The sequence below is a fragment of the Daphnia magna genome, linkage group LG2 (genome assembly GCF_020631705.1).
Source record: "Daphnia magna isolate NIES linkage group LG2, ASM2063170v1.1, whole genome shotgun sequence".
Lineage (NCBI taxonomy): Eukaryota > Metazoa > Arthropoda > Branchiopoda > Diplostraca > Daphniidae > Daphnia > Daphnia magna.
In genome coordinates, this window is record NC_059183.1 from 3,559,014 (window position 1) to 3,573,618 (window position 14,605).

Here is a 14,605-nt window from a genome sequence, read left to right on the forward strand (position 1 = left end):
CCGACAATCTCGTACAAGCAATCTCGTACCGACAATCTCGTACCCAAAGGGGACGAACCCCGCTTGGTGGCGCAGCGCTCACCCCCTGCGACCGTATATAAGGCGGCCCAGTTTCCCTCAGATTTCATTAAGCGGCTTGGAGCAATGCCGGGCGGTTGGTTAGAGTAGTGGCTCTTCTACGACGAAGAAATTTTTTAATATATCTTCTGTCAAGAGCCGATGATCTCGTACTGACCGCTTAGAAGCTCCAATCTCGTACCGATGATCTCGTACCGGTACGAGATAGATGGTACGAGATAAAAATGGTACGAGATAGGGGTAGACCAAATTTACCACTCATTTTTTTAAGAAACGATCAACAATACTTTTAGACTTTAAATTTAGAAGTGTCTGTAGAAGCGTCTGCTGTATTTTTGTCTAGAAATATTTTTAAGAACGTCTCTCATTGGTCCTTTCATTTGCCCTAGTCTAGTCAAAAATCAAAGTGTAGTTTAGTATAGTTTTATGAAGTGTAGCAAAGTTTTGGCTAGTTTATTGTTCGGAAATGAACATAACAATAGTTTAGACTTTAGGCTGCTTAAAGACTAAACTTGCACTCTAGGCAACTTACACTAACTTAAAATTTCGACTAGCCCAAACAAATTGTTCGGAATTCGACCCCTGGTGTCAGGGCATCGACGAAATGGAAACTATTAGAGCGCCTCTTGCCGCTTTCTCTGAAAAAAAAATGTCTACTGGCATCATTTTTTTGGTATGACGAATGGAGCTCATACAGTTGTGTTTAGAAAATGTGCCATACAAAAAGTACGCAAAAAAAAGCAAAGCGATGTATGAAAAGTTCAAGGATATTTTTCTTCCTTTCAAAAATTCTTAAGAAAAAAAATACTCCTCCTCTTTTAAAAAATTTGACCAAGGCCATTATTAGTATACCAAGGTTACTATATCGTTCAATGACACACGTGTTACATCATGTATGCCATATACCGTTCGGTTTGTTTGATTGATTTAAACCTTATGTAGTATTTATTTTGTGAACAAATTATTTCAAGACTATTTAATTATACCCGTATAGTTTATATTGGGTTCATGATTCAAAATTTAAAATAATTACAAAAATGCGGGTGAGAAAGAATTTGGAATTATCAGGCTTTCAGTATGTTTATTTATTGATCGACAGATTATCCACAAACCGTTGAACAACAACAACCGATTTTATGGATAAAGATAAATCAGCAAGAGCTTCAAAAAACACAAAAACCAAATTTGATAGGAAGGGGATATTTGATGGACAAAATATTCTAACACGCAAGCAGAAAAGAACGAGCTGATTTCAAATTCGTGTTTTCTAGCTGCGAATGTTTTTTTTCCCGATCTTGATCAAAAAATCTTTTCTGATTTGGATAACACCGGGTTGTATCATATCGGATGTTTCAGAAAGAACCCGACCGAAAGTCATCCCTCCCTTAAAATAAAAAAATTTATATTTTTTTCAAATGACAATGGATTCTATGACAAAAGATAGAAAGATAGAAGAATAAGTCCATAATTCCATATACCTCAAATTTCTGAAACATCAACGAAAGGCAGTCAGAAGTTTTGACCCCTTTAACCTTTTCTCTAGGGACATTATTAGAGAAAATGTGTGGTAATAACTCGAGGACTATCTGGGAATAATTTGAAGAGCCTGAAAGAGAAGAAAATTCTATTAAAAAATATTTTATCGCTATTATGAATTATGGTGCAAACGAAAATCTTCTTTGGCTTGTTTTGCAGACTAGATAAGTTCCATCGCGCTAGCTGACGAAGCGGTTTTTCAAAATTTAGATTCAACCTCCTCTATTATCAAATCTTATCCCATGTTTGAACAACTCTATCTAACGGCTTTCTGGTTATAGCTTCAAATTCTTCTAATACCTAAAAACATACCATTTATGATTTCAAGTGGAAAGACATGGTATTAAGACATAAACAAAAACCTACTGCTTCATTTATCGTGACCAATATCGGATATTTGTTTATCCTTTACAAAATTTCGTCAGCTTTTGCGAGTTACAGTTAGACAATGCAACATTTTTGGCTTGTTGGCCCTATTTACCGTATTTGTTCTCATATATATTTCGGCTTGTTTTACTTCCCTTGGAAAAAAGGTCTTTATTTCAGTCAGCCGCGAAAGAGGATTGTTTGTTGGAATTTTCCTTTCTCGCGGCTTCTCTTTTGCCGGACATATCTCTCTGAGTCCCAGTTTTCGTTACGGGATCGTAAAATATTTTCTATCGGAGATATGGGGCCGTTCACATACTACGTAGTGGGCTTAGGGGGGTGGAGGAGGTCAGACAAATTACTTCAAAATACTAAGGGGGGAGGGGGGAGCCCGGGGATTTGATACGTAGTAGAAACAAATTTTAAAAAATTTTCCAATTTAAAAAAAAAAAATTTCCTTAGCTGGCAACGCTGTCGTTGTTTATTTTTTGCGAAAGCTCCTCATGAGCAGTCGATTGTTATGGTATTTTGAAATTCGTTTGTGAGTGGATTGAAACTTAAGAATGTCTAACAAAATCCTACGGGAAAACCGGACCTATATCAACAATTATATCAAGCTTACTCTGAAGTTCATAGTGATTTGACCAGACAACAATGTCAAATAGAGTTTAACAAAAAGTGTAAAACAATTAAAGAATAAAATAATTGAGTTTCGAAATATATATAGGCCTATATTTTTTAGGATGGGGGGGGGTCGAGCGAACTACTAAGTAATTTTAAGGGGGGAGTCAGCCCGAACACTTCAATCTACTACAAGGGGGAGGGAGGGGGGTAAAAATCCGCAAAAATCCCACTACGTAGTATGTGAACGGCCCCTATATGGAAATTTTGATTTTAAAGACTGGTGGGATTAAATATGATTAGGCTACTAAGTAATCTACGTACCGAATTTCCCGTGTTGGGGAAAGAATGCGTTATGGAGTCGGCCATTTTCACAAATTCCGTTGGGCTCGGGAATTTATCTTTCCGTATAATTTTTTAAAAATTTTTGAATAATCATAAGAAAAAAGTAAATGATTAGTATCCCCAATTCTTTGCAGTTTAACATGAGCCAGCGGCGTTCATAATTAATGCAAGCAAAATTAAGCATGCATTGCCGAAGGCCTTTTTTATTTTTGGATTACTTCCATTAACACGGCTCCCTTTAATCCTCGGATTCCTTTCCGCATGATTACAATTATGATCTGCAACGGATAGTATTTGTCCTAGTTTATAATAAACCCGATAACAAAAAAAACATTCATTGTAATCCCTCAAAATATTGACTATAAGTAATGCAGCTAGCTTCTGAACTAGCTTTACTATTGATTTATAAATTCATAATTTTATCAATTTATAGAGGAGAAACGGCCACCTTTCTAATTTAATTGAAAGTAAAATGTCGGCCTTACGTTTATGTTTTCGTCCCGGTGGAGGTCTAGGATGTCTTCTCCCTCATCTGAATCGGTTTCGGTGTCAATCGATGCTTCTTCTTCCACCTCCGTTAATCGACTCGTGATTATTTAATGCCATCAACGCCTCATTCTCTAGATCTTCCATTTTGTCGTCAGACAATAGTCTTTGACTATCCCCGTCACTATCCATCAATTCTGCATCATCACCATTGTTTTGGTCTTCTATCAATTCTACACTAGCTCCGTCATTCCTCTGTACTACACCAGCTTCCTCATCCCTCTAAACTACACCAGCTTCCTCGTCCCTCTGTACTTCACCAGCTACGTCACTCCTCTGTACTACACCATCAGCTTACAGCATCCCTTTGTACTACACCAGCTTCCTCCCCCCTTTGTACTACACCAGCTACCTCGCCCCTTTGTACTACACCAGCTCCATCATCTCTCTGTGCTACACCAGCTCTTTCACGCATTGATACTACACCAACTTCCCTACCTCTCTGTACTTAACCAGCCCCGACACCCGTCGATACTATACTAGGCGCTTTGACAAATAAGCGAGTCCCATCAGAATGCAACTTAAACAATATTTTGTCAGACTTTACGACGGTTCCACGTAAGTTGACAATTTGGCATGGTCCGGAAAAATTTTATTTTACTTATCTTTAAATAATGATAAAAATGCTTATTACTATTTTTACACAAATTGAGCAAGTAGTTTAATTACATAAGCTATCACATACCTTCAGAAATTGGCTCTTCAAGGGTAGAAGCAACAACCAATGTGATATCCGTATTACAGTTAAAATTAGAATTACCGATACAAGGGTCAATCCACAGACTTAATTCAAAAACTGACATTGTATAAATCACTGAGTGAGAATGACTTCAAAACGATAATCACTAGTAAAGCGCTTACACAAGACTCAGCATTTTCTGAGAATGTCGAAATATTTCTCGCGCCCCGCGCCCTCTGCCCGTAATTTCGGTGCAATGGTAAGATTTTCGGGGGCTAATAAGGGGCTAACAAACTAAATAAATGCCCACCTTAGTATTCTGTATTCTTTTAGCTACTCTGTTTTCGCTTCTGCACAAGCGCTGATCGATATTTCCGCACTGGATCAAAAATAGTTTTTTCACGTTTATACAAACAAAATTTTACTGTTCATCTATTACAAATAACGAGTGTTGCAAGTGAGTTTTTAGAAACGAATATTTAGTAAGGAAAGAGGAAAACCAGTTTCAGTGCCATTACTAATTTGTTTTATTTTCAAAAGTTGCTCATAATCATGCTTAATTGCCCGATACAGTTTTTCAGCGATAACTTTGCTCTTATTTCGGCTCTACGAAAACATTTGCGTGTACATTCCAACAATGGAATCCTTGAGTTCTCTATCTGTGCGACCTATGTCAGGAACGCTTATCAACGGTTTCAATTTATATACGTCAGATCAGGACTGTACACGCTGATGCTGATGTGGATCATGAGGTTGGCGAGAACGAAGACACTCAAGGTAATCGAGTTGATTTTGGGGTGGTGCTCGCAGGGGAAAAACACGCTGAAGAAATGGAAACTGAGTTTTCGTACTAGAAGACCCTCAAGGGAATTTTTCAACCGAAAATTTGTAAAAAATTCTTTCCGGCTAAATTCTTGATGTAATCATGCTTTTTCGAGGTAGGTAAAATGTGCCGTATTCAGTTACGTTAGAATTTGTCACATGTATGAAGTCTTTTACTGATTTGTTGGTTGGAGAACTAAAATCACTTCTTGATGATTTTAATTCTAATGATAATATTGCTAGTGCATTGAGTAGTGTTTCCACTGTTTTTTATTATTTCAGATCTGAACATTGCATCCGCAAAGTGTACGAAGACCATCCTCAGTTTATTACCCCTCAGTCTGTTCCTCTGAGTGCCAGAATAGTTAGCGAAATGACATCGCAAGGAGTTATCAAATTCAATTTCTAAACCCAATGTTGCTCAATATATTCCTATTACAAAACGTTGAAATAACTCCTGTTGAATAACCCTCTATTCTTGAGTATCATAATCGAAATTTACAACCAACAAGGGGAATCTGGAATTTATCCCAAATTTCAAGATGGGTCGAAGTATAAAAATTTTCTTTTTTAATTGGACGGGAGAAACACCCTTGTTTTCATTCAGTTGTACGCAGACGGCATCGGGTTAACTAATCCTCTTGCTTCAGCAGTGACGGAACATAACAGCACAATGTTTTATTTTCTTGTTAATAATTAAAATCCAAAATTTTATGCATTTCTTTCAAACCTTCATCTAGCTGCAATCTGTAATTCCGCGGATCTGAAATATGATGACGGGCAAGACATTTTGTTAGAAGCGATTGTTGATGATTTGCTTAGTTTGGAAACCGATTGCTTTGAGATTAATATTCCTTCCAGGGGAACTTTTTAAGTGAAGGCTGTGCTTAGTCAATTTATCGGAGACAACTTGGCAATGAATCAAATATTTGGCTTAACAGAAAGTTTTGCACATGATTATTTTTGTCAGTTGTGCTATTGTACTCGAAAAAGAGTCAGAATTGTTTCAAAGAAAAAGATTTCCGCTGTAGGACCCCAGAATCTTATAAACTAGACGTTGAAGCCTTACCGTTAAAAGACATCAAGTACACGTTAGAGGAGTTAAGAAATTTTGAATTCTGAATCGGTTAAATTTTTTTTGTATAATGGCAAACTGGATCAATGATTGCATGCATACATGTATCCAAGGGTTTATTCCGTATGTGTGCGGTATGATTATACAAAGGTTAATATCCCAGAAATTTCTTGACCTGGACGAAATTAATGACGAAATTTCTAAAATGTTTTCAAAGGTAAAAATTGATAAAAAACAAGCCCAGTTTGATAAAAAATAATGGGAAAGAGGGCATATCATTTAAATGTACGCTGCACAGATGTGGGCTTTATTGAGATTTTTCCCTTTGTCATTTGGTGATTGTATACCGGTTGACAATCAATATTGGCACTTACTTAGTTTATCTGAAATAATTGACATTGCGATGGCTCCAAAACCGTCAGAATCAATGTTATGTTATTTTGAAATCATTTACACTTCTTTTCTGATACAATTTAAAAGATTATATCCATCTGCTTCTCTGCGGCCAAAAATGCACTTTTTGGTACATTTACCAACAATTTTGAGAAAATATGGATCCATGAGAACATTTGGGATGAACGATAAATTTTGAAAGATTAAACGAAAAAATAAAGGCGTCTTCCCATATAATTAATAATTTGCTTAATCCCCAATTCACACTAGCTTATTGACGCCATTGCGCAACTTCAACAAAAGTCTTTGTTTGAAAGATTCTGTGTGTGTAAAATCAACGATGCAATTATGCGTTTCTAACTTTCTTCACGTTGACACTGAATCATTTTTTTATTCTTCAGCAGAAGATATTATTAGTCTAACAGATTCTTTAAAAATTAATAGCACTGAATACAGTGTTGGAAGCTTACAATGTTGGAAGCTTTGTGATCATAAAGAAATCTGATCACATTTGGAAAAATTGAAAAAATTATCTTTATGAGTAGGGGAGACCCTTCCCACCTTGGACAGGTCCAGGTTTTCCATATTATTTTCCCATCCCTTTAAACCGATTTTTAGTTTTTTTTTTTTTTTTTTTTGCAAAGAAAGTTTTTTCCTTTCTCCCAACCACTGATTTTTTTAAAACTGTACAATGGTAATTATAGAAGATATTGGGATTCAAAATTTTTTGTGTTTTTGCCTGTACCAGGGTTGCATTGGACGGTCGCCTGTCCCACTTTAGAAGTGGTTCTAAAATGGTCAAGGGTTGGCCTTAAATTTCAGAAAAAATGTCAAACATAGCTCTTAATGTAATGAACAATTAAGGTAAGATTAATTTAAGAAAAAAAAGTAAGGAAAAAAGTTTTCTTATGATAGAAGATTTCGATAAATGAAGTATAGGGGGAGGTGGAGCTAAGTAATATCGATAACTTGTTAACCAGAAATTGTGTCAGTTAATTTAATTAAATTAACTTAGATAGGTTTTGAATGTTGTAATGCTCAAATAAATAGCCCAGAAAATGAAAACCTTTTTTAAAAAACGCTTACTAAATTTAATTGTTAAAAAATTGAACAATTTATAGCAAAACTATGTGTTAGTTTTTCAGCGCGTTGATTTGGTCCCTCCCAAAACACTCCCACTAATTTTCTAATCTTACCCATGGTTTTTGTACAATATGACCCTAAAAAAGAGATTTGGGAAAATTTTTATATCTAATAAACTAGAAGGAATAAAATTTCTTTTTCTTTTCAGATTACATTCTTAAATAAGTCAGCTTAAAATAACTAAACGTAAATAGTATAGTAAAAAATATGAATAAATTTAGCAATAAGAGAGAAAAAATTGCGAATTTTTCGCACAGATTCTTATTTTATTCACTACCAGAAATGTAATTGAAATAGGTGTTTCAAAGTTCTGCACCATGTGCGGAAAGTGAATAGAATCACAATTAAATAAGAAAAAAAAATTATCACGATTTCATCTATTTTTTAGGACACTGTCTAACATGGGACAGTGTTCAATATGGAAACGGTTTCTCCTATTGATGACCCCGTTTTGTTGGTTAGTTTATATTATACCAAACATTTCGATAACCATTCCTTTTCTTTCGTTATTGAACCCTTATACCCTTCTTTACAATGCTTACACCGAGTTAATGACCTCCTCGATTTTCACCCATTAGATGGGAAAGATCAAAACGACAGACTTTTTGTTGGACTAAAATATTTTGTTTTCTGATCCTATTTCAACCTTGTCTTTTTATTTCTTTCGTTTTCATAAATTACATGGAAAAGGTTTACAAACTGTTAAATATATACACAAGGTTATTCGAGTCACATGAGGCATCTGTATTAACTCTAACAGGATACGAAATCCCAACGAGTAGAATATACATAAGTTACACATTATTATTACATTACAAAATACTCACCAGAATCGAACAAGCACAATACTGGTGTATGCAGTTTCCAAAGAGTTTATTTGGAACGAAAAAGAAAGAACGATAGTTTAAGTTTGACAAGTGACTATAGCGTCGTTACCGAATGACAGGCAGACAGAGAGAAAGAGAGAGGTTGGCTAAACAGTAACCACAAGAGAGAGACCTTCACTACATTCTAGGCCGGTGGGTACTGAAATATCCATCTAGTGGTGTGAGTTTGCACCAAAAGCCTCAAAAACAACACTCCCTCTCAAACACACAATCAGTAATGGGATGGATAGATAAGCAAACAAAAAAAACATTTTTAACGCAAACAATGCCCATAAAATCTCGCAAGATAGAGGAAAGGGGATTCGGAAGTGGCTTGGTTAAAGGATCAGCCAGCTGATAATCTGTCGAAATATGCAAGACATCAATGTCGCCTGCCTCCTGACGCTCATACACAGTAATTCCGGACTTCAATATGCTTGGTCCTCTGATGAAATATTGGATTCTTGATTAAATCGATGGTTGATTGGTTATCGCACATCAAAGGGTTGAACCGTTTCGGTAAGATTTCTGCCATAAGCCGTCCAAGCCAGACACACTCTTTGCTGGCCTCGCATGTAGCTACAAGCTCTGCTTCCATCGTGGATAACACCAAGACTGGCGGTGACTTCTCTATGATACGGGCCTTCCATGTAGGACAAAACCAAATCCGGATGTCGAACGGCGAAAAACTGGATCTCCTGCGTAGTCGGAGTCGGAGAAGCCTTGGAGTCCATCAGTTTTTGGGCCATATCGAATCCCGTGTTGAAGAGTCCCTTTCAAATAAGCGAAAATCCTCCAGGCAGCCAACCAATGCTCTCTTCCGGGGTCTTCGCAAAATTGGGAAATCTCTACCAAAAGCAATATCCGGGCTTGAGGCGATGGTGAGGTACAGGAGACTTCCTAAAGCTTCCCTGAACGGTACTTCTTCTGTGCAAACTTCATCACTCTTTTTACTCAGACGATTTCCATGATCAGCAGGCAGCATTCTGGGTTGCAATCGAACATATGAAAGCGGTGAAGAAGATCCCAACAAAATGATTAGCTGGGGCACAACGCATGTCAAAATACATATTCAGATCGTCGATGATGGATTTGACTAGATGTTGTTGTTGCCGTTGTTGCTGCAGACTAGACCCTCGTCTACCCAGATAACGACTGCCAGGAACTCTCCTTGAAGATAACGCAGATAGAGACAGGGATCGGAAGTGCTAGGGAGAAGGCAAAATTTCTTCAGAAAAGTGGCGAAGGTCTGGTTCCACACCCGAGAAGCCTGTTTCAGGCCGTAAAGGCATTTGTGCAGGTGACATACTGAATCCTCTTGTCCAGATAAGATGAAGCCTTCCGGTTGTTCTAAATAAATTTCCTCATCCAGTTGGCCGTAGAGGAAGGTCTAGTCTGACATCTCCAGGTCGTTGACTGCGACAAAAGACAGGATCACTCAAAGGGTGTCGTACTTGACGACGGGAGAGAACGTCTCTTCGTAATCAATACCCTGATTTGGGAATAACTTTTCGCCACTAGCCTGGCTTTGTAGCGTGGTGGTGATCCTTGACCACCAGGTTTAATCTTGAATACTCAACGGGATTTGATGGGGGTACGACCAGTGGGTAGCTGTGAGATGGACCAAGTTTTGTCAACCATAAGGGAATTATACTCGTCCTTTATTGCGGCTTTCCATAAATTAGCATTGGGAGAAGTCATGGTGTCAGAATAACTGATAGGTTCGTAAATATCTTGGCTTTCAGTTATTGATTGCATAGATTGCCACTGACGTTTAGGCTCACGAATGCAGGTAAGGAGATATACGCGTTATTCCTGTAGATGTTGATGGCCCGTTGTCAATGATGACTGGTTCTGGATCGCATGACGGACCTAGAGTTGGAGCAGTTGGGGCAACCATCCTTGTTGATATGTCTGATGAGGAAGGTGTGTGTCATGTTTCAGGTTGGACATTTACATCGAATTCTCCTTCAGCCTGAGGCATTACACCTCTTTCTTCGTTGTTGTTAAATGACTGGCTTTCTGTTGGTGGTCTAAATAAAATTTCAAAGGGATCAGCCGTTTCATGATTGGAGGGAATATCTGGAACGTGGTGTAACTTATCTTGATCCTTCTGCTAACAGGGTCTCAAAATCTGTATGCCTTTTGGGTAAGAGAATACAAAAAAAAACATTTCAGGCTTTTTGAGTCCAACTTCCGCCTCTCAGATTTCGGAATATGCATGAAAGATATGAACCCGAAGATCCGCAGGTGCGACTCGTTCAGCTTTTCATGATGCCACATTTGAAATGGAGTTATAGATGAAGTGCTGTTGCTTACACGATTCAACGTGTATACTGCATTGGCTATTGCTTCTCCCTAAACCTCCAGGGGCAGATTTTTTCATGTAAGAAACCCCGACATTCTTCAAGGACAGTCCGGTTGGTCCTTTCAGACACACCATTTTGTTCCGGCGTGTGTGGGGTGGAAGATTCAAGACGGATTCCTTTTTTTGGGTAGCCTACTCTTGAATGAGTGGCTTGTGAACTCTCCGCCATTGTCGGACCTAAGAGTGTGAATCAGGTGACCAGTTTTACGGCGGTGCATGCTTGTGTATTCCTTGAAGGTCTCAGCTACCTCAGATTTTTGCTTCAGAAAGTAGACGCAGCGCCATCCGCTGTAGTCGTCGGTGAAGAGTACGAAGAATCGTGAACCACTTGGTGTTACTACGTGCATCGGACTACATACGTCCGAGTGAATCAGCTGTCCCACAAGTAGGCCATCTACCGCGCGATTTCTGATCATCTTTGAGATGGTATTGTGGCTGGTGTGTGCCAAACGCTTATGCCAGACAGCTATTGATGGAGGTGATGGTATCGCCAGGCACGCCGAATCCTTAATTGAGTTGGCAGCAGAAATTCTTGGTTGAATTGCCAGATGGTATAGGCTCTCTCCTATACGCTCACCAACCATGATGACAGCTTGGCCCTTTGCAAAAGTAACTTGTGTCTCAATAAAATGAACTGATAGACCAACATTTGTAACTGCCGCGATCGATATTAAATTTGTTCCTAAACCAGGTACGTATAGGACTCTTTCGATCGTAGCCGTTTGCTGCGTTTCATTGATCGTAGCAAAGAATGCGATGTCTCCATAGCCGCATACGTGAAGATTGGATGAGCCAATCCCCTTTACACTCCAGCTGCCGGATGACATTTCAGTGAATGTGGTAAAGAAGGTGCACTGGTCCATCATGTGTTATGTCGCGCCAGACTCCACGAACCAATCATCTTAACAGCCACTGATAAAACACGTATAGGAAAAATAGACATTATCTGTGTTAGATGGTTTCGTCTCGTTGTTTCTTACGACACACCTCTATGGTGTGTCCCGGGGTGTTGTTCCATCGATGGTATGTGCAGAACCTTACAGTGTACGATTGATGTCTATTGTTGAATCGACCACCTCTTCCAGAACATCGACCACGAAATGCAGGTGTGAAGTTTGAGCTGTTAGGACGATTGTGAGATGGAAAATTGTGGGAAAAGAAAGCCGTATCATTTGCGTCAGGCCACGCCATCGTTTCCTCTTTAAGAAGACGAGATGTCAGGAGGGCAATCGTCTTTTCTGCTGCATGGACACTGTCCCCGGCCATGGTGAAGCTTCGATAACTTAGTGGCAGCATGCAGATTATTTTTGTTATGATTTGGATTTCAGAAACGGGGGCTTCAACGTCGTGTAGCTGGGAAGCCATTGTCTCGATCTCGGTAATATGTGCCATGATATCATGATCAGGCTGGAACTGGTATTAAAAAAACTTCTGCTGCAACACGTTTTTTTAATATATATATATTAGGTGCACTGGTAACTGTGTTGGTTTCAACACCAGCTGGGTCCAGTTTGACGCGCTCCTCAAATGGTGCCCTTACACACCGTGGTTCTTTTTGTGCTGAGAGTAGTGAGTTTAATTACAATCATACCTCCTCTTCCTTGCGGTAAGGGAGGGGATTATATTTTTTTTATAAGACCTGTGCTGATAATAAAAGATACATGTTTAGGCTTACTTCTCTCAGTGTCGACATCTTGTGAAATTTCAGAGGTTAGAACGTTCTGGGCCCATAACCTGTTAAATATATACACAAGATTATTCGTTTCACATGAGGAATCTGTATTAACTCTTACAGGATACGAAATCCCAACGTGTGGAACATACATAAGTTACACATAATTACATTACAGCCAAGAAACTGGGCTTTTCCGGCAATCTATACTGCATCGTTGACGCCCCATACATGGTGATGACTAATTCGGATGTGTCCAAGAGGGTCTCCAATTGAACTCTTGCCTTTCTTCAAGACGTGATACTGAAACTAATGTGCGTCGTGACGTTAAAAAACTTACCTTCTGGAAAAAAGTGCATTCCGTTGATGCCTCGGATGTTGAGTGTCTCTTGTTTCAGCACAAGAACGCGTTTTGGATGAAAGTTGTGCTGTTCACCACACTACCGCAGGGTTGGTTTCCAGTAGTGCCGACGTTAAAGATGATGGAATGACTTTACGTACAGCCTAAGAGTTCAAGTTCTGCCATTTCCTTGCGTGTTGGCCTTGATCCTAACGGGCCACAAGGTGCAGGGCATCTCCACCGATGCCATCATTCTTGGAGGTTTGGGACAAAAGGACAGATCGGAAGCGACTGTGTGGTTTTATTTGATTTTATCCAGAGTTAAGACCCATGCATGCTGTTTCTGATGGAAAACACAGAACAAAACCCGACAAAAAAAATTTTGTATGATATTCAGAAAGAATTGAAACGCTTGAATGCGATTGAGTGCGATACTCTTGCACGTTTGGAAGCAGCGCTAAATATTGAACACATCGATTTAAAAAAATCTTCATGCAGGTGAGAAAATTCACAAATGAATAACCAGTTCGCGCAAGCATGCAAAATTGTTTTGCTGAAAAATTTCTATAATTTCACAGAATAAAAATGATTCTGGATTTAAATGATTATGCTTCGATATTAGCGGCCAGATTCTCTGAAAAAAAAAGTTTAATGAAGAATGAAATAAGAAAAAAAAACTATAAATGATATTGGTTGCAGTAGCCTACATCGTCTAAGCTGTGTGATATCATATTTGTGCGATTCCATTTTCCAACAGATTTTCCTATTGAATTCATGGTTTGGGAACGAGGATTCGTACGAGGCCGTAGTCTTATTCCCATAATTCCTTTGTCCGTAAAATTAGAAAAAAAAACATTTCAAAAACTCTTTTCTGTTGTATTGCGCCGACAAATTTGAATAACGTTTGTGAAAGAAACTGTACGCCCATTGATAAACTAACTTAATTTTTTTCTTGATTAGTCGGATATCCACTGTTATTAGTTTTGCCGGAAGAGCATACGGTTTTCTGGATTTTATGGCGACCAGACCGGACCCTATCGGGAACTTCACAAACGGAGTGAGGGCCTCTAGTTATGTAAATTTTAAAGAATCGGCATACTGAACATACCAATTGATGAGTTTGCTTTCGTGTTATGTGCGGTGCATCCATGTAAGTGTTATACTCTGAACCGTATTTTTTTTTTTTTTACTTTAGGTGTCACTGGCCACGGCTCTTTGCCACTGTTAACAGTTTACGGGCTGCCATTGTCGGGGTCCTTACACACCGTTTTGTTTCTTTGTGTTTAGATTTTACATGAATTTTGTTACAAAGGAATCAGGGGGGGGGGATTCGTATTTATAAAATATTTAGGGGACAAATTTAAATTCTTTTGATGATTTCAGTGGTTGTGATGAAATTTTTTGTTTTGGCGATTTTTTCTTGGGTGTGTTTAGGAATGGAGAAGTTGACGCCGGTTCCAGTTGGTACATCAAAAGGAAGTTTGAATTTCTCGATCACGTGTTTCAGTTCCCTCCTGGCTTCGGAGTAGTAAGGGCAGTGGAGTAGGACGTGCGTCGAGTTTTCTTTTTTGGACATCCGTGTGGGCATTCCGGTTGGATATCCATGTCCCATTTGCTGATTGTGCCGTTTAGTTTCTTGTGGCCGATTTTTAGTCTTATTAATGCGGATTGGATTGCTCTGTTTTTGTAGGTGTGCCAGCTGGCCATCCCCATTTTTGTTCGGTGAGTGATGGCTTGATTTGGGGAATTATTTTT

The 14,605-nt window shown here is 38.7% G+C and overlaps 1 pseudogene; it reads right to left on the bottom strand.

Annotated features, from left to right (window-relative positions):
• Positions 1-3,352: 3,352 nt before the first annotated feature.
• On the bottom strand, positions 3,353-4,295 carry LOC123470205 (annotated as a pseudogene).
• Between the last annotated feature and the right edge of the window lie 10,310 nt (positions 4,296-14,605).